This window comes from Zootoca vivipara, chromosome 3 (genome assembly GCF_963506605.1).
Source record: "Zootoca vivipara chromosome 3, rZooViv1.1, whole genome shotgun sequence".
Taxonomy (NCBI): domain Eukaryota; kingdom Metazoa; phylum Chordata; class Lepidosauria; order Squamata; family Lacertidae; genus Zootoca; species Zootoca vivipara.
In genome coordinates, this window is record NC_083278.1 from 52,657,294 (window position 1) to 52,678,198 (window position 20,905).

Sequence of the window (20,905 nt, forward strand, 5' to 3'; positions counted from 1 at the left end):
CACATTTCAGGGGTCGAGTATATGTGTTGCATATAAAAGATTCCAGCTTCATTTCCTTGCACCTGCTATTAAAAGATTCAGGCAGCAAGTCATGGGGAAGTTATTATTGAGACCGCAGAGCAGGGGTTAGGAACCTGTGGTCCTCGAGATGTTGTTGGACTCCAACTCTGAACATTGGATTTGCTGGAGAAGGTTGGAATTGGAACCCAACAACATCTGGAAGGCTACAGTGCACCACCCTAGGAAACTGCTGCCAGACAATATGGGCTAAATGGACAAATATACTGATAGAAGGTGGCTTCCAATACAGAGGACCCAATCTCTTAAAGGAGCCAGGTACTATTGGGTTGAACTAAATGTAAATAATGTTGTACAGTTTGTGTCACATATTATGCAGTGACCTAAGTATTTTAGCAATAGTCTAATCTCTCACTCATTTTCTTTATGCACCTAAAATATTGTGATACTGCCTTTTCATAACTCCAGGCAGCCAACAAAGGGGCAGATGGGTATCAAAATAATAGAAGCCAATAATCATATCTGAAACAGCTAAATTCATAACAATGAAAACTAGGCAGACAGAAAAACATAATAATAACTATCCACCCAATCTCCACAGTTGAATGCCCTCGAGAGTAAACATGTCTTATGTCCTTTCCAGAAGCAGATGAGAGGCATAAGCTCCAATTGTCCCTATTTTAAAAAGACAGTCTCTATTTTCTGGTTGCTCTTAATTAATCATTGTCCCTACCTTTGCATCCAATTTTGCCCTTTCAGGATGCCTTGTTAAGAGCTTGTTAGTGTGAACTGTTACAATGGTCGTTCTTGAGGATTCAGCTGCTTCTGGCGGATGCCTTAAAGTTAAATCTCTGACGAGGTGGGTGGTTGTGGTTGAGGATATCTCTTATCTCATACACATTAATGCACACCACATGAACCCAAATATTCCATGCAGTGAATAACACCCTAATTCACATAGTGGTGACTCTTACTTGAACTGTCAGATAACGGTTTGTAGGGCAAGTTTTTGTGAGCTTGGTGCCTTCAATAGGTTGGGGCAGGAACTCCTTCAGCATGCAAGCTGCTCTTAGTCTTGAGGCTGAAGTCCTTGGCCTGGTTTCCCCAGTACCTTTCAGCTAGAAAGTGGGCTGGAGTATCATATCACCCAGCTCTTAGTTCAAGCAAGCAAGCAAGCAAGCAAGCAAGCAAGCAAGCAAGCAAGCAAGCTGCAAGGCAAATATACAGTACCAGTCTTCCAAGAAAGATGGAAACAGCTTTAACAAACCGAACAAATTACTTTATTCCCATTTTGATATCATTTGACATCTGCTTGCCATACAAATATTGCTTTTCAGCATATACATCCTGAGTGTCAAAGCAATAAATCATTTTGTTGAATAAAATGGGCGCTTCCTTTGAACCTTACTTTTGATGCTATAAAACTGCATCTTTGTGTGTGTGTGTGTGTGCGCACGCACACGAATACAGACTGGTTAATTCAAACAAGAGGGTAGTAGAAAGAGCTTAAGCATGGCTGAGCTTCTCTATTTTCAATTGAGTTTATCAAGTAAAAATGACTTTGGCTCACATATACTTAAACCCTACACATTTGGCCACAATCTAGAGGTGCTTGAATGAGGATGTGTGAGATGGGCATACGGACGAAAACCATGTAGTCATTTTCAGCTTGATGCAGGAGCAAAAAAAAAAAAGCATATGTACATCTTTTTATTATTTCTGCCCCAGAGCTTTCTTCAGTCATTTTCTTCAATGTGTGTATACTAATGCTGTCCGGGGGGGGGGGGGGTAGGGCCCTGCCTGATGCTGTACTCCGTGCTGACCTTGATCTCATGAATGTTTTAAAGGACTGCAATTCATATTTTATTGTTTTATTTGCTTGTCTTATGGTGAGCGTATTGTTTCCACATGTTGTATGCACACTGCCTTGGCAGCACTTGTTCACAAAGGCATGACAGAGATTGTTGCAACTGATGATGATGATGATAATCACTGAAAGCAAGTTGCAAAAAGGAAAAGAGAAGCATTTCTATTTTATTTTATGGCTGTTGGATCAAATTGCACTTGCTTGGCAGTGCACGGACAAAAATAATTTTAGCTAGGATTCCAGCGGTCGTTTTGGATCTTATCTTATCCTAGGGTTAGAAAAGGATAATAAATTAATAACTTGAAGGAACTATAATAATTTAGTACTGTATTGCCTAAAAGACAAACACAGACCTTCAGATTTAGCATCTCTCTCTCTCTCTCTCTCTCTCTCTCTCTCTCTCTCTCTCTCTCTCTCTCTCTCTCTCTCACACACACACACACACACACACACACACACACACATGGTAAGTAGCATTTTCCGTTTGCAACATCATTTTTTTATTTCTTCTCACTCAGACTCTGCCAGTATCATGTTAATCAAGTGCATGTAAAATCATGATCTAATTTTCAAAGCACAGCAGAGCAGATTGTTTGTAACAAGGAAAGCGTGCTAAGGGAAATGTGAAGTTGATTTCACTCTTGCCGCAGGAGACTCTCTTTCCACTTTGTCTTGATGTCGGGTCACCCAGGGGTCACCCAACACAGAGACATCCCTAGGCAGGCAAATCAGGAGTGCCTTTTTAGAAAGAGTTAAGTCAGCTGGGAGCTGGGCCACAGTAATCTTATATTCTACATCTCTCCAAAACCAGCCAACTAACTAATCGTGTGTGTGTGTGTGTGCACACACACACAAACATCTGTGCTTATTTTTGCATTACCAAAGTGCCTTTAACAGAAATATAGTCATTGCGTTTTCGCTATTACCTCCATCAGATTCTAAGCACCCCTCTCATATGTCATAGCCAGGCATCATTATAGTCCTGCTTTCTATTCATGGATATGCTGATTTAAGCATTTGGCAAACCTTTCTGAATTTTAATTCCAGTCAATGCACATATTCCAAATATTTAGAGAAAGCAACTCCTTTATGGCAAATCTTCCTCTCAGCAAAACGAAAGTAATTTAATAGCCCTGTCCTGTATTTGTTGTTCATTCCCTCTTGTCTCTGCAAATGCTTCGTCTGGTTTTCTAAACAGCTTATCATGTAATAGTAGCACATTTCTATTGATCATCAAAATTTATAATAGAGCTGAGTAATACTTTCTGTTGTAGCAGGACTAATACTCATGCCTAATTGGCCACATAGATCCAGCATTTAGTATCTCAGCTGAATAAATTCAAAAACAGCTGTTGTTAAGGTACCATTTCCTATTGGAGGTTGTGTGTGTGTTCGTGTACGTATGTGTGTGCACACATGGATGTTGTAGGAACTGGACATGGAAGAAGGGGTTAATTTCCTTCATGAGCACAAACCACCCCATGTATGAGATAAGCCAACTGGTTCAAGGTAAGCGAAGCCAGTTGCTATGGCAATGACCCAATGCCATCTATATAAGTGATTAAGGAACATCAGCTCACTGGGTCTGGGGTCTTGTTTTGTGTGTCAATGAGTCTGTCCATGAGTCAGAGTCAGTGTTGTCTTGAATTGCTGGAGCAAAAGGAATACTTTGTACTTGTATATATCTGTATCTGCAAAGCCTACAAGGTGTATGTATATATCAACATCTGCAGCTGTATTATTGAAGTCTAATCTTCTGCAGCAGTAAATTATTTGGACCTTAAGTTGCCACTGTTCAGTGACTGAAACTGGGGACAACTTCACTGTGTGGTTATCTCACCTAAGATTCGAAACAATGGACACAAAATACACTAAACCCCAGTAAGTGGAAATGCCCCTTGCCCAAAATAATTAATGCAGGCAGATAGTCTTCTGTAAACCTGCTATTCTGCAAGATTGGTGCAACCCAAGCATCTCATATTATTTACCAAGTTGTTCCACTTATTTCAATGAGGAACCAAAGGAACCCCCAAAAATACAATGTTCAAAATTCAGTTTTGTTTTTGTGTTTGTTTTGCAATGAGATGCGCATGCACAGACACAAAAGTTCTATGGACACTGATCGATCGAGTCTCTCTCCTATTCATGTGCAAAGTTCATCATCCCAGTTTCCCAGAGTGTGGATTACAGTCTAAATAGTTTTTTCTCACAAGGCTTTGCTTTAGCAAGTGTAGTGCTTCAGTGATCCAGAACAACAGCAGTAGCAACAACAGCCATCCTGTCTTTTGGAATCTTAATGAACAAGGGAGAATGTTCCATTCATGCACAAAGGGCACAGAAGGATCAAGGCGTCTAAGGAAGATCCCTTATTTTCACTTTATACAGCAATTCACCTGGTAGAAGCCGGACAAGAGGCAGTTCTAAAACTGAACAGGAGGTCTTCCTACATTTTGACCCTCACATACTAGCAAGTCACCTCCTTCTGCATCACCAACACCATCATATATTAATTATTTATACTCAACACACTGTACAGAAATAGAAAGGAAAGGTACACAGGCTCTCAGTCTAAAGAAAGTATATGGCTGGTGCATGTAGTGTAGCTACCTTGCCCACAATGATGATACTGGAGGAGTTATAAAATAAACAAATGAGTCTTGAATCTCACCCAGCAGAACCATCAAACAAGTGACATGCTTAGAGAAGAAGTCACACCCAGCCTCCATTTCTGGTTTTACACTGAAAGTCATCATCATGAGAGATAACACTTTGTGGGTGTCAGTAGGGACACCACCTGCAGTTCTATATATCTGGGATTAGCCATTAGGGTAGAAAACAGTTTAGAAGTGCCAATAAGGACGGTGTTGGGACTGAATCCCCTCTTGGAATTAATAACTAACAATCTCTTTCTGTATCTTGTGGCTGGAGGTGTCAGAATGCTGAGCCGATGGCAGCAGGGCACAACTGAGACCCCCTTGGGTACCTGTGCTAGGTGCATCTAGACTGCTCTTGTGGACCTCAGCATGGATCATGAGAAACATAGGAAGCTGCCTTATACTGAGTAAGGCCATTAGTCTTCTTAGCTTAGTATGGTCCACACGATCCAGCAGTGATTCACCAGGGTGTCAGATAGGGGTCTCTTCCTGGTCTACCTGTACAAGCTGGAGATTGAACTTGGAAACATCTACATGTGAGAAAGATGCTTGGCTGCAGCCTTTTACGTTCTGTTAATGATGGATGTCTGGCACAGTCCCTAGGTTTTCATTTTCAGCAGTATTTACTGATGAAAAAAAGATTAACACAAATCCCTGGATGTTTGGTTTGATTTTTTTTTAAAATGACAAAATCTGTTTGCACAGGTTTTTCTTTTAACTTCTTGGTTGTTTTGCTTTGGGTTCTGGGGTGACTTGGAATAATGTGACAAAATTAACTTCTCAGCAGAAGGCAAACTATCTTTCTTTCTTTCTTTCTTTCTTTCTTTCTTTCTTTCTTTCTTTCTTTCTTTCTTTCTTTCTTTGAAAAGATACATTTCCCATTCTTCCCTGTGGCTCCTCAGCAACTCTGCCCCATCGCTACAACTGCCTGCTTTCCTCTCTGATTGCCTCCTGACCCTCATCTTCACACCCGTGCCATTGTTGAAGCTTCCTATGGTGTTTAATAAATGGACTGCCTTCTAACGTTGATACTCATTTGATTCTCACAGCTTCATTCTGAGCACATAACTAGTCATTATGTGGCTTGTTATTTATATTCCACATTGACCAGGTCTAAGACTCAGAAGTATGTCAAATTTCACAGAAAGAACAGAAATGTTCAATTCAGGCGTGCTTCTGTGTGCACACACATCTAACTCTCAAAAACCACTGGCTGGTATACCCCCACTATGCTATTAAATAATAAATTCAAATCTCTCTCAGGCTGATGGATTGCTTCCACTCCCCCCCCCCAAATGCACTAAGTTCTTGGGGGTTCTATTTTATATTTTATGGCATCAATTTTAAGTTTACAAGTGTCCCTTGCTGCAACAAATATTTCTGTGCTGAGTGCTTCTGTTCAGAGTTCCAGCTAGTCATGCTCTCTTCTCAATTACTCAATTCATTCACCACCTCCTGTTTTTCCCCTCCTTTCTTCTCCAACAGCCAGTCAGTTCCAGAGCACAATTGCTTTCACACTGAAGTTGTGGCTCCTTGCAAATTGGGAATAAACATTGTGTGGTGCTTGTAATAGTGCCAGTTCTGCAGATCAAACCCAAGTGCATTTTCATGTGTTAACGGTTCCGTATGCCACCCTTGCTGAACATTTTTGGATTGGCTCAATTATTGTGAGCCTGAGGTGAGAGCAAACAGGAGTGAAACCCGGAGCAGTAGGAGTCGTGCCTGTGATGGATATTCTTATGTTGTCTGAGCTGTGCATGTCCAGAATTTGACTCTCTCGGTTTGTGCTTTCACTTAGTGCAGGTGAAGCAACTTCCAGTAGTTGAGAACTACCAGAAGTGCTATGGATTGAATCATACAGGGGGTTGTTGGCTGCTCTGTGGCCCTGTGTGCAAATAGTTGGGAAGAGAAAGCAGAGGACGATGTCTCTGGTGTGGAAGGAATGTGGACAGCAGGCCTATGAGAAAGCTGCTTCCCTTTCTTGCTGCCAAAAGGTACACTGTAAAAGAGTGAAGTGTGGACACATGGGCATAGGAAAGTCCCTTATACTGTGTCAGGCCAATGGTCCATCCAACTCAGTATTGTCTACCCCAGAGTTCTTCAATCTTGGGTCTACAGGGTTGTTGGACTTCAACTCCCATCATCCCTGGCCACCTTAGATAATTGTTAGGGATGCTGGGAATTGCAGTCCAACAACAAATGGGTATCCAAGTTGAAGAACTCTTGTCTATACTGACTGGCAGTGGCTCTCCAGGATTTCACACAGGAGTCTCCCCCAGGCCTACCTAGAGAATTGAACTTTGGACCTTCTACATGAAAAATATGCTCTACCACTGAATCATGGCCATTCTCTGTGGGAGAGGGGAAGATTACCTCTCTGTTCCGAAGACTGTTCTTCAAGGGACTAGGATGCCTGTTGGACTGTTGTGCTGATGGCACAAACCAAGTTGGTCAAATTTTGAGATACATTACAGATGGGGAGAATGCATGTTCAACAAACAAACAAACAAACAAACAAACAAACAAACAAGCAAGCAAACGATATAGATAGAATCATAGATGATGCCAGGCCAAATAATACAGCATCTTCTTTGCATATGTTTTAGTGGCTTCTGCAATGAAAGGAGGACTTAGGTGTGGTTAACTGAAATTGCACAAAGCTTCTCTGTTTTAATAAATAATATATCTGATCTCTTTGTTAATGGTGGTATACATATAGACTGTATGCATTTTCATTGTAGTCGAAGATCAGTGTCATGATTTATTGGTTTTTCTATCACAGTGAAAATGTTCTATTGCAGCCCATGATATTTGGAGGATTTTACTGTCTGGAAAAGCCTCTCGTATTACCAACACACAAATCATAGTTGACTGTTGTAGAGTAGATTGCCAAATTGCAGAGGCTAAGCAGAAAAGACTGTGCATGATTGAATATTGGGGAGGGGGTATCTGGGTGTGGTAGGAGGAAGAGAGTGCCCTCCGTTGCATGCACCAGCGGCTTCTGGTGATGTGTGTGCAATGATTCAGCAATACACAAAAGAAGAGACCCTAAATAACCCTAAATCCTGTTTCTTACAGTGGCCAAACAGATGCCTCTAGGAAGCCCACAGGCAGACATGAACATACAAGTCCTTCCTGATGGTTGCTTCCCAGCAACTTGTTCTCAGAAGAAAGCAGCTTCTAGCCATTGTAACAAGCCCCCAGAGGGCTATCATATGTAGCTGGCGGGACACGATCTTGCTCTGTGTATGTGTGAGTGCATGCTCCTTCTTTTGTGCACATAGGCAAGAACAGAAGGAAGATTTCTTTCCTAACTCATATAGTTAATCAGTTTATGCCCTGAAGGCCGAGATTCAATTAACTGCCTTATTTGTAGCTATGCAAGCTAAAAACATTATTAGCTATCATAAAATGATGGAGCCATAGTACTTGACCCTTTAGCCCCGAGTAATATTATGCATAAGAATACATTTATCTGTGGAAATTAGTTTAGTGTGGCGCCGTGACCAGGAACTTTTTTTAAAAAAAGAAAAGAAAAGATTTAACACAAAGAAATAAATGAGATTGTGACTGCCGGCACTAGTGTTGTAGGCCCTTCTAAATCATAAAACTCCAATAAAGCAGGAGTCGGGGTATTTGAGCTGCAAAGTTATGAAGATCCCAGCACCCTCATATCAGCTTCCCAAACTGGATGGGGAAATGAGGGCCAAGTAGTCAGTCATGAAGCAAGGGTCTCCTTGTTTTGAATATATATTATGTGTTGCATATGGTAATTTCTTTCTTAGTGGAAGGCTCAAAACGTTGACCTGATACTCCAGCCTCACAGGCCACACCCCCAACAGCTGCTAGTGGTGAAAGTGCTTCAGAGATTCCTTTCTCACAAGGAGACCCCTGGCTCTTGATGAACCCCCTGTTGCCGAGTTGCATGATGACTCCCTAGGAGGGAGGAGGTCAACTCCCAGTAGACCTTGTTTCTTTAGCTAGTGGCAAAGGCCAGAGTGTCCTTTGCCTTGATTTTTCCAGTTCCAGAGCAACTACCAGTTGAAGCAGAGGGTTTGTAGGAATGGACTTGATGTATGTTTTGTGTGAAGCTGCAGCGGGGATTCCCTGGGCTTGTACATTGGGCAGTTTGCTGGGCATCATTAGGGCAGCCACTGCAAAACAACTTTGAGCACCGTGTGCTTCAACTGATGACATTGAACAATATTTTACAGATTGGATGGTAACCATTGCTCCCCCCCCCCCGAAAAATAGGTGCCAGTACCACAAAGTTGTTACAGTAAGTACCACACTGCTTAACAACAACAACAAAAGAGGTGCACGTACTGCGTACCCTGGGGAAAAAAGCTCTGGGTGTGTAAAAGAAGCACACCCAGCCACCCACCTGAAATTTTCTTAGAGAATCTGTTTTCTCAGAATAGTGAATGTGACCGTTTCATCAAATCATATAGGATGCCTGGTTCTTTAGCTAAAGCAAGTACCCATCCATCTGAAACTCACACCTGTCCTTTTAAACAAACCCCCACTTTATGTGAAATGGTACTTTGTACTTTGCAGTCTACTGAATCATTGCTGGACGTTTGATCCACTGTGCCTATGTAAATACGCCCTCGCTTCATGCAAGTCGCTGTATTTGCACAAGTATTAGCAGCAGCAGTTATTAATCTACTGGCCTTTCTTGAGCTTATGGAGAACTGAAGAAATTCCTCCCACCAGCTTGGAAACATCCCTACTTTATCATATTGCGGACAAATCTTCAATAAGCATTAGAATCAATTAGTATCTGTCTAATTGCAAAAGTCAAAACTTTTGTATTTTATTTGCTTGATCTGATTAAATTCCGATTTTGGAATGGTTCTGTTCCGGTTTCCACCACCCGTGGAAGACAAGAGCGAGTTCATTCATGCAGGTCTCATGTTTGACTACTTCAGGGTTCTCTAGCCACAATGTGCTACTTCTGTCACTTTTTATGAAGATACTGATTAGCATGATAGAAACAACGCACTTGTCCTCTAGGAATGTGCCCATAATCAGCACTGTCATTGCTGATCACATTAGAACTCAATGCTTACAGTCCAGGGGACTCTCCGCATCTGGATTCCTCATCAGAGGCAGAGTAATTTGCAATTAGTCTCTGAACATTCCAGGTGAGAAGGCCAACCCTCGAGGGCTGTTTCTCCCAGAGAGAGAAAAGTTATTCAGAAAATTAGTCCAATACATTGATTTTTTTTTCCCTTTCCAAAGAAGTGTTAGAGACAAAATAAATGTCTTTCATTTCACCTGTGTGGGATGGCCATTAGAACTCTAGATAAAAACAATATTAATAAAAGGAGACAGTTATTACCAGTGCAGCTGCCAAAAGCAAGGAGCGGTAAACTCAATTCTGGCATAGTTCTTAAGAGGACACTTCCTCCGGGAGATCCCTGTATAGAAATAAGTAGAAATCTAAGCACAGCTACAAGCAGGGATGTAGAAACCTGCCTTGTATTCTTCTGACATTCTTTTGCACTTTCACCTGGTATTTTCTGTTCCGCTGCAATTGCTTTATTTTACACAGGGCTTTCTTCTTTTTCTTGTTCTCTGACACATTTTGATGCATATATAATGTGTATCATAGCACACAATGGCCATGCATATTTTAGCTATCTATAGATATTTACAAATTAATTACCTTCCCTGTGTGTTTCCTTTCAAAGTTAATGAATTTCTAGAGGGGTAGCTCTCTTAGTCCTTTGAAGCAAAAAGAGAAAGTTAATAACCCTTCACAAATCCATCTCTGGCTGCAATTCTAATCATATATACTCAGATACAAATCTCACTGAATTCAATTGGGCTTACTCCTGGGTAAGAGAGGTGTGTACTGCAGCCCATCTTGCTACCTAGATTTCACAGTTCAGTATAAATTTGTCATCCTGGCTCATTTCCCTCACTCATGGATTAGGGAGGTTAGTTTAGCATTCTTCTTCCCTTTTTTTGCTCTTTTTGTCCTGGATTATCTGAGTTACTCCTCCACTGTGTAATGCCAGTTAACCACACATAAATCCTTTTATTGAGAAGTTTTATTTCATAAATGTTTATTTTATTCAGAAAATGGTGCCCGTCAATGATTTGTGGGTCTGATTTTGTATGTCTGATTTATTTATTATTTATCAGACATTTATGTGTCTGATTTATGTTTCATAAACATATTTATAAGTGAAGCCTAATAATTTAATTTCTAAATTTATCATTTGATTCTCTAGTTTGTGATTTTTAAAAATACACCTAGTGATACTTTGACCTCCACATTTTGCAACATGTCTACCTGCACTACTTCACTGACTGTGTATTGCACTGCTTCATTATGCCATTTTAAAACAAAGTTTTTGAAACAAAGATTTAGGGGGTGGATAGATGGTAAAAATGAGCAGTCAAATCCAGTTTAACTTTAACTGAGGAGCACAGATAAAAGAACTATAGCTAATAAAAGATGTAACTTCTTTCCATGAGAAAAGAATAATGAACAATGTATTCCTCTTGTTTTTAAAAATAACAGTAGGAATTGGATTAAGGCTACAATTCTAAAACCATTTACCTGGGAGTAAGAACCACTGACTCCAGTGGGGTTTACTTCTGAGTAGAGACTGCGGCCTTAGAGCATAGATGCTGTCTTTAGCAATGAATAACCAATTCAGGGAAGCAGCAACAATGGACAGCAGCATTTACACACCCATGAATATGTAAATTGCAAGCAATTATGATTCAATTTATGTATGGTGTCTGCATATTAAAAACAACTATTTTTGTAGAGAACAAAAGTGAAAAATATTGATAGCAAGAGTCTATTCCATGATGGATTTAAAACAGGCAGATGGAAGGAAATCTGCTTGATGGTCCATTTTCAACAGATTCCTCTGACATCCTTTGTGAAAAGTGAATGTTGGCCTTTTGCATTTAGCTCCTCATTATCAAGCAAAGTAAAATATGCAGCTTGCTGTCTCTCCCCCCCCCCCCGTTTTGAAATATATTCATGCTAGAAAAATTTCAAGACTGGCATCCAAGGCTACAGTCTTATAGTTAGGAGTAAGCCCCACTGAAGTCACCTTCTATTACTTGTATACATTGTATACAATATGCATACTGACCCCTTTGGCACATAAGATTCTCAGTGTTGGCGGAGATGCCTCCATCTTGAAATGAATAGTCAGACCTTGTAAGTGAGAAGATTTTGTCGATATCAGAGTGCCTTTGCTCACAGAATCAGGACCTCACATGACTGGAGCAAGGGGTAAATAAAATAAAATAAAATAAAATGCTTTCAGCATTTCTGACTTGGAATTTCAAGGTTACCTCTGTGATAATTTCTTTAAAAAATATTGTTATGATACAGCTCATAACAATCTTAGAAGAACATTTCTGGTATTGTGTGAACACCACAGCTCTTCAAGTTCTCAGCATGGCAGACATGGGGAACCTTTGACCCCCTCCCCCAATGCTGCTCTTCATCCCTGGCCATTGCATAGCTGCCAAGTTTTCCCTTTTCTCGCGAGGAAGCCTATTCAGCATAAGGGAAAATCCCTTTAAAAAGGGGATAACTTGGCAGCTATGGGCCATTGGCTATGCTTGCTAGAGCTAACGGGAGTTGTAGTTCAGGAATATCTGGTGGGCTGAAGGTTCCCCAGTCCTATGCTATGGTCTGCTATTGCTATCTGGAAGCAGTGTGTGTGTGTATGTGTGTCTGTCTGTCTGTCTGTCTGTCTGATCTGCCTAAGCTGAACTCAATAGTGCTCTTAGGGATAAAACATGTAATGCTTCAAATCCCTGAAGAAAAGTCCTGTGGAAGTGGTGCAAGTGCAACAACTAGATACAGGGTTGGATACAGAGAAGAGTGAGCAAGAACTCTGCTTCCACAATGGGACTTTCCTGGCTCCTCCCAAAAGCTCCTTTTGAGGGTTAAGGGGCCCCTTGGAACAGCACGGGAAGGGGTGTGGGGAACTGCAGCAGGACAGGGGAAAGAAGAATTTGGATGGAGTGCCTTGTGCAAAAGGAAGCGCCTTCTGTATGTACAAATAAATTACTAATGGGAGAATTGGGTTTCCTTGTTGATTAGCATCCCTCCTCCTGCGATAGATCACACCTCTCCCCTGCGCCTCTTTCTTCAAACAGCAAACACATTCACCTCTCCCTTGTCCCTGCCACTGCAAGGCATTCCTCGCTATGAGCAAGCTTCTCTCCTTGTTGGCCATATTCCTCTTGTATGATCAGAGTTAGATGTGCTAAGGGGAAAGTTTGCTGTTGCCTTGCAGGTGGGGGAGAAGCAATAATGATGATTGTCTGTACCAAACCTGAGCATGAGAGTGCGAAACTGTGATTGCTGCAGTGGAAGGCCTGGTTTATTAACTTTCTTCTGGCTGCTCAGAAAGGGTGCCAGAGGGCAAGAGAACTATACCGTATCAATGTTTCTCTCAAGGTGCCTCACATGCCTGAATCTGGGATTTATTCACAACAGGAGAAGCAAGGCAGCAAATAAGCCCATTCAGCTCAAGAATCTTATCCAGCAGAAGGGAGCTAGTAGATAAGGGAGCCTGCTGTCCTGTCCAATAAGAAGATAATGATAGCTAAAAAGACTTAGCTGGCTAAAGTGAGCGCTTAGGGCCGGGATCGCTTATGGATGTGCCATGATCTTGGTCTTGGAAAACAAAACACAACAAACCAAAGTAGACCATGGGGGTTTCTTCTGCTGGTGGGCTGGGTCCTTTTCTCTTTTTGTTATACTAATTAAAAAGCAACAGAGCACACCGGCTCTCTGTGAAGGTGTCAAAAATAAGCTAAGGTAGCCCTCTATTGTAAGATTGTAACTAGAATGCAACCAGCATGTATCTGGCAGACGTTTGTTTTTTGATTCAACAGATTAGCCAAATGACTCTGCTTGGCAAGCTGTGCTACAGGGGAAAGGAATCTGTGTCCTTTCCTCTTCTGTTCCGTCGTCCATTTACCAAGAGAGGCAGTAGCATGGTGCAGTGGTCAGGGTGTTGGAGCAGGAGAGGACCAGGGTTCAAATCCTTAAAGGTAAAGGTAAAGGGACCCCTGACCATTAGGTCCAGTTGTGACCGACTCTGGGGTTGCGGCGCTCATCTCGCGTTATTGGCCGAGGGAGCCGGTGTACAGCTGGTCATGTGGCCAGCATGACAAAGCTGCTTCTGGCGAACCAGAGCAGCACATGGAAACGCCCTTTACCTTCCCGCTGTAGCGGTACCTATTTATCTACTTGCACTTTGACGCAGGGCCAGCCCTACGGCCAGGCTGGGTGGTGCAGGGTGCCACGGCGCCGGCCCACCAGGGGGACACTGCACAGTTGTGCCCGCCTGCCGGCCGCTCCGTCACACAGCTACGCCCGCCCGCCGCGCAAGAACGCCCACCCACCCACCCGCCGGAGGGATCCGTCGCACCATGGCGCCAGGGCGCCAGAGGTGCTTAAGACGGCCCTGCTTTGACGTGCTTTTGAACTGCTAGGTTGGCAGCCATGAATCTCAGCAGGCCAGTGTGACTCTTGGGCCAGTCACAGCCCTGCATTCGAACCCCCTTCAGAGGGTTGTTGGGGGAATAAAATGGAGAGGGGGAGAAACATGCATGCCACCTTGAGTTCCTTGGAGGAAAGGTAGGATGTGAATGTAAAAGGAAATAAATAGGCAGCCTCACCATAATGTGCATATGATCACTTGGTTAGCTAGTTATCTCAGTGGCCACTGATAGCCCTTTCAGTGCACATTTGACTACTTATGATGTTAGCTGCTCTGGGGGGGATACCAATAAAAATTTATTGTTATTTATTATTACTTACTTACTTTCACCTGATGTTAGGAAAAATAATATTGTAATTTCTAGGGAAATAAAGATGATCATGCCACCCCAGTGTAAAGAGCTCACATCCAGGGTTGCTTGATCATCTTGTATATACAGTGGTACCTCTGGTTATGAACTTAATTTGTTCCGGAGGTCTGTTTTTAACCTGAGGTACCACTTTAGCTAATGGGGCCTCCTGCTGCCGCTGCGCTGCCGGCGTGCAATTTCTGTTCTCATTCTCAGGTAAAGTTCTTAACCCGAGGTACTTCTTCCGGGTTAGTGGAGTCTGTAACCCGAAGTGTTTGTAACCCAAGGTGTTTGTAATCCAAGGTACCACTGTATTTAGTTATGACCCACTTTTAAGACAGTCTTTTAGGATTCAGGTACCCCTTCAAGGTGGGATACAAGAGTCCATAAATAACCAGTAATCGTCACCATAAAACATAATTAGATAACCATCCAATTCAAACACATTACACCTCCCTTAAAACGGAGTAGGGCAAGTTAATGCCAACAGCAATGAATGCTATGCAGTCTGAAATGAAAATGTTCTTTCAAACGTCCAAAGAATTCCAAAAATGTGGGGCCACCATTCAAAAGCCCTGTCCTTGGTATCTTGTATCAAGAGGCCTGGGAGCAGGACTGCAGTAGCTAATTGTAAAGGCTGAGCAGATTCATTTAGGTACAGATGGTCTTTCAGATAATCTAATCTCAAACTGTTTAGATGCTTGAAGGCCTGTGAATTGGGCCAGGGAACAAGCAGCCAGCCAGTATAACCAGCGCAGAATTGGTGTGGTATGTTCTGATTGTTTGACCCAGTGCTTTTGCTACCACATTCCCCCCCGTCCCCCGCCCAGTTAGAATCTCTGGACTGGCATTAGAGACAGGGGAGGATTCCAGTTTGCTCCACTGAACCTGTTTGGTTTGGATCCCACACACCATGCTTGGATTAGAATATGGACTAGATTGCCCGCCTGTGAATTTTTCCAAGCACGGTTTAGATTTCTGCCTTTTTACCTCACACCTGGAGTGAAGACCCAGCACTTTAGCATTTGGTTAAAGGTAATATCTATTAAAATGTGAAAGAGAAGAACTAGGAAAGAGTGACCCATCACAATGTGCTGCTGATTCCAGGAGCCTTGTACTCAGACCTTTTGAATAAGCATGGTAAGTCCTGTGCTTTCCAGCTGCTTCATGTGACTAGAAACAGCTTAAGAACAAGGAAGGAAAGAATCATGAAAGCCCTCAGATCACATCTGAGCACTTCTAACTCAAGTGTTTTGAAAGCATGCAGTTTTTCCCCCTAAAAAAAGTATTGACATAGATTTGCCAATCCACTTGTGTTTGTGCAAGGGATGCAGACTGGATCAACACACCCATTCCTAAGTGCCATTAAAGGAGGGCCCACAGAGACCATTTTAGTAATCCAGCCTGGATGCAATCAGGGTATGTTATATGGGTGCTATGAATCAGCCTACCAAGTGGCAAAGATTTTTTTAAATAAAAAAACCTCCTATATAGCAGTTACGGAGATGTTCACTAAAATGATCACATGTGGGGAAATGATTGGTTGTGCCTGAATCATTGAGAAATCTGCACTGACTGTTTTTTGCTCTTGACCATCGTTCTAGTTATCTCCACCACCGCCACATGGTGTCATGAAATCAAATGGGTTTCTGGCCTCTTCACAAGGACTCTTTGCAGCTTCCTGTCTGCTGCTATCTGCTGATCATTGTTCATGCCCAAATTCATTTTCTCAACACTGTTTTATCACCTAGGGCAGGTTCCAAATTCATTAGAAAACAACAATTCCGTTTCTCTATTCATTCTTTCTAATAAAGACCTGCCTTATGTACCGTGTCAAGTCAATGGTCCTCTAGCTGTAAAAGACCAGCCTAGAATGGAAATATAGTTTCTCTAGGTCTCTGTAGAGGTATTCCTGCCATGATCAGATACGGTGCTCCAAGGAGGTTGAGGCAAACCCAGCTCCTGGTATGCAAAGCATGTGCTTGATCACTGAGTTACAGCTCATACCTATACAGATTATCTCATTCCTGACTAGATACAGTAATTAGAAGGTGATTCATGCTGAACTGCTTATTTTGGCAGTGTGATTTACTGTATTAAGAGTAGAAGAAATGAAAAGGAGAAAGTAATTAATTATTATTCCCCGAATACCATTCCATCCTGTCCCCTCCCCTTGTGTGTGTATGTTTTTTTTTAAAAAAAACCCACAGATGACTGATGCTGCTACAGAAACATTGTGTACCTATCTAATCACTTATTACAGCTGATGAAATAAAAGCCGTTGTCCCATTGGCCCCGTGCAAATTATTCTTGTTAATTATTTTTTAATTATCCTTCCATCACGGCTGTTGGTGCTAGTCATAATTTCCACATCGGTGGAGACAGACGTGGCATCTGCAAATAATCTTCCTAAGGAAGGGCTTCCATTGTGGAAGGGAACAAGAGGTGTGTTCCTTGCCCGTCGTATTACCAGAGCTCTTTCAGAAGGTGATTCTCTGAACTTAATGCCATTAATTGTTCCTTATTGGTGTGTGGGTGTGGGCGTATGCACACACTCACCAAAACAGCCTAATTAGTTCAGGTTTCAGACAACCCGTTTAATGTCTCTGTATTGCCAGAATGCCTAACGGCGTATTAATCAGGCCCGTGTTCAAACAGATGGGTAGGGTTGCATATTACTCAGGTCCAAACAATGACAAATGCGTCCCTGTGGCATATGTGGAGATTATACACTGTGGTGGCTCCTGGTGAGCGGAAAGAAAAGGATCTTTCGAGCCATAACAGAGAGACACTGGAAAATGTTCTCTTTCTACTTCAGAACCGTTAATGGGGAGGAAATGTAATGGGTATTTGGGGAACACCATCTAATTTAAGGCCTGGCAAATGATCCTGCTGGGAGGGGTGAAGGAACAGCAATAAATGCGGCATCCAGAGAAGGAAATGAAAATTATTAAATGCCTCTGCCCGTGGGTGAAGAATCTGTGAAACAAAATATTCTCAGCATGGGTGACAAAAAGTAAATTATTTAGCAGGCGGGTTGCTGGGTTCACAGTTCACAGTGTACAATTTAATTGATAAACTCGGCTCATATTTAGTAGCAAGTTATCTGTATACATACTAATTTGTTATTTATCCAGCATGATTTGACAAATGTTATGTTCAAATGTGTTGACCTGTGCATTGTTTGATATCTTCTTTATGGGCTAAACACACAATTGTAATGTGTTTTTTTTTAAAAGTAATTCCTAATTTATTTGAAATGTTCATATTTTTGGCACACGACTTTCCCTAAGCATTTCCACGACTCTAACCCTCCCTTCTTTTCTAGCATACAATTGCATGGTTTGCATAGTTTGGTCTGAGCACAGTAGTAGGGGATTCTTCAGTGCTGCCGGTTACGCAAAATGCTTGATGTTTTTGGTACTGAGCATCATCACCTGCCTTTGCTACAGGTAGATTAATAAATACTGAACCTGATTAACTGTAAGAACTGTAAGAAGCTTTCTTGTAGATTGTTGTAGCACTTTATTTGCAAAAAGGGGTCCTGCAGCAAGCTGAAGTTTGCAGAAGAAAAGTTTCCCCTCCTTCCCAACTCTATCATTCTTTGTGGAACCCAGTTGGGTCCTTGAGATGTAGAATCATAGCCGCTTCAGTCACATGGTAGCTTCAGTTGCAAAGACTCCATGTGGTTATTGCAGTGAATGGAAAAATCTGATCCACCACTAACAACCAAGAACGTGGGGAAGCTGGCATTTAAAACAGAATAGGATGGCATACCATGTCACATCAATATTGCCTAAATATCATGTCTGTTAAGGCATGACACTTAAAAGCTGTAATTTCCCAGATTTTTGAAGCTTGAGTGAACATAGAAAGCCCTTAATGCGACATGTTAAACTGAATTTTTTATTTTTTTATTTGTTAATTGAATTATAAGCCGAAAGGCAAAAACCTGTGTCTCAGATTGATTTATGTGCAATGTGTAGTTAATGAAAACTATAAATGAATGAATACATGTATGAAGGCTGACAACTCAGTCCTCTCTATGCATGATAGCTGAGCTGTGGGCCACAGATGTTAACATCCATCCTTGCAGCTAGTTTTGCACCCTAAGCCTCCAAAGTGAGACTCACAAGGTTTTCCTTGTGCCTTATTATTACTGGTGCACTATACTATTATTAGTGTGCATTATGAAAGTCCAGAGGATAGTTTTGTTGGTCTCACTGGCTCTCTATAAGACGTTGTGCAAAGCCAGAGTGCTGGAAGAGCCGTCTCGCTGCCATATCTTTTGTATTCAGAATAATATTGTAGAAGTAAGGATCAGTTGCCTGTGCAGGCGTCCCCCTGGCTGCTGCTATATAAGCAGTTGACTAAGTGTTTCGTCCAGGGCCTATACTAAACTACCAGCATTACAAGATTAGACTACAAAGCAACTACTACCGTAGTGTCTCATAAGAGGTTTTTTTTTTGCTATTTCCAGTGTTTTTTTCTGGGAGGATGCAGGGGTATGCATACCCCTAAACATTTTGTGAATCTAACGGAATAAGGAACTAATTTTTATTCAAAATTTTTAGTTTCTTCTGTAGCACGGTGAATTGTCAGTTCCGTTGCTACCCCCCAATGGCAGCTTCATTTCCTTTCCCGGTGTTTCCTGAGTCTCAGACGGAAGTGAGCTTGTAATGTGTGAAGCAGTGTGGCGTGTGGATTTAATTAGAGGTAATGCATGTTCTTTGTACTTTTGTCTATTTACTGTATTTATTTTTTCTGATTTGAACTATAAAATGGTGATTTTCTTGAGTCAAAAGGGGGGGTACCCCTAAACATTTTAAAGAAAAAAAGCACTGGCTATTTCTACCCATACAGCCACCATCACTCCTATGTCAATGTCACTCTTTTGTTTGTTTTCTGCTTCCACAAAAGGACTTACGAGGTCTTTTCTGACAGTTTGCTGCAGGCCCGTCTTAACCACATCGAGCACCGTGGCACAAAGGTCCCTCCGCTGCCCCCTGGACTCACCGCGGATGCAGAGAAGGGACATGGCATGGGCGTGTTAGCCGAGGGAGGGTCGGGCTCAGGGACGTCGCAGTGGGCGGGCCGGGCTACCCGGTTGTCCTCCTGGGCGCTGCCGCCTCCTTCTCCGGCGCGGAGGCCTCTGCTGGGGGGGGGGGCGCGGTGCCACACAGCGCTCAGCCTCTCGTCCTCCTCATGCCCCCCGACCCGACCCGCCAGGCCGAGGTTGGGACTCAAACCCACGGTGGGAGGGAGGCAGGCAAGGAGCAGGGCGAGCAGGAGGGCGGCTGGGCAGCCGGCGCCGGCGCCTGAGGGCGAGACCCCATTGCGAAGGGCGATGCCGCTATGCAGCCAATCGCCGCGCCCGGCCAGCACGGGAGGGGCGGGGCCACGCCGGGAGAGAGAAAGGGCACTCTGCGCAAGCTCAGGAGTCCCCTTGCCCACCCTGCTGCATGCCCGGCTCGCCGCTGGTGTCCTCCAGCACCCGGCGCCATGGTTCACCACTCCACTAGCCTCTATGGCTAGGACGGGCCTGGTCTGCTGTACAGAGGGATGCTAGGTGGTGCTTAGTAGTGCTCATGTAGTTTTTACCTGCTGCTTTCTTGTCTGAAAGATTCTCTTTCTTTCCTATGATTCTTCAATATTCATTGGATTATTAAAATGTGAGATGTCAGTGAATGACTAAGATTCTTGTTAAACTGTCATTGCTCCTATCATGCAAATGTTTGTTCCTCCCTTCTCAATACTGGCCAACTCCCTTGGTTTTTTTCTCCTTCCTCTGGAGAGTTCGGCTCATATTTATGATCTTGAGATCAAACAAGCAACTCTTGTCTTTATCATAGCTGCTCGCAATAAGACATCAAACTTGTCATACAGAGGATGGAATTAAATGCCAACCAAAGGATGATGTACAATGCACGGTGGCCATATTTTTGGACATCACATTATAAAATAGCATTTGAAACTGGAATGGGGCGCTTGGGAATGATTTTATTTTCTCTTGGCAGTGCTTGGACCACCCTAAGTTATTGTTTTCTGAGTAGTCACTTTTTACATCTCTAATCGAATCCTTGAAGAAGGGAGTGCTTTCCAAATCAGTGTCACAACAGGGTTCTTTCTTGCTGTCAACCTTACAGCATAAAGATTAGAGGTGAACTGAAACAGGGCACTTTCTGTGACTATTTTCAGCCACATTGAAAAGTATCCTCTCTTACAGCTAGGGCTAGAAAGATCCCACCCCCCTTTTCATTTGTCCAGTCAGTTCCCCACATGTCTGAAGAAATCTATGATTTTACTTTTTTAAAAGTCCTGATGAAAATTATTCAGCATTTTTGTACAATTTTCTCTGAAGTTTCCTCCAAGCATCGTCTTCTAAAATAATGCATTTATGTAAACATCGGTTGGAGAACTGAATCACAAACTCTGGATGTGTGTCTTTCAAAGGGTGAAACAAAATAAAAAAAATTCCTTCCAGCAGCACCTTAGAGACCAACTAAGTTTGTCATTG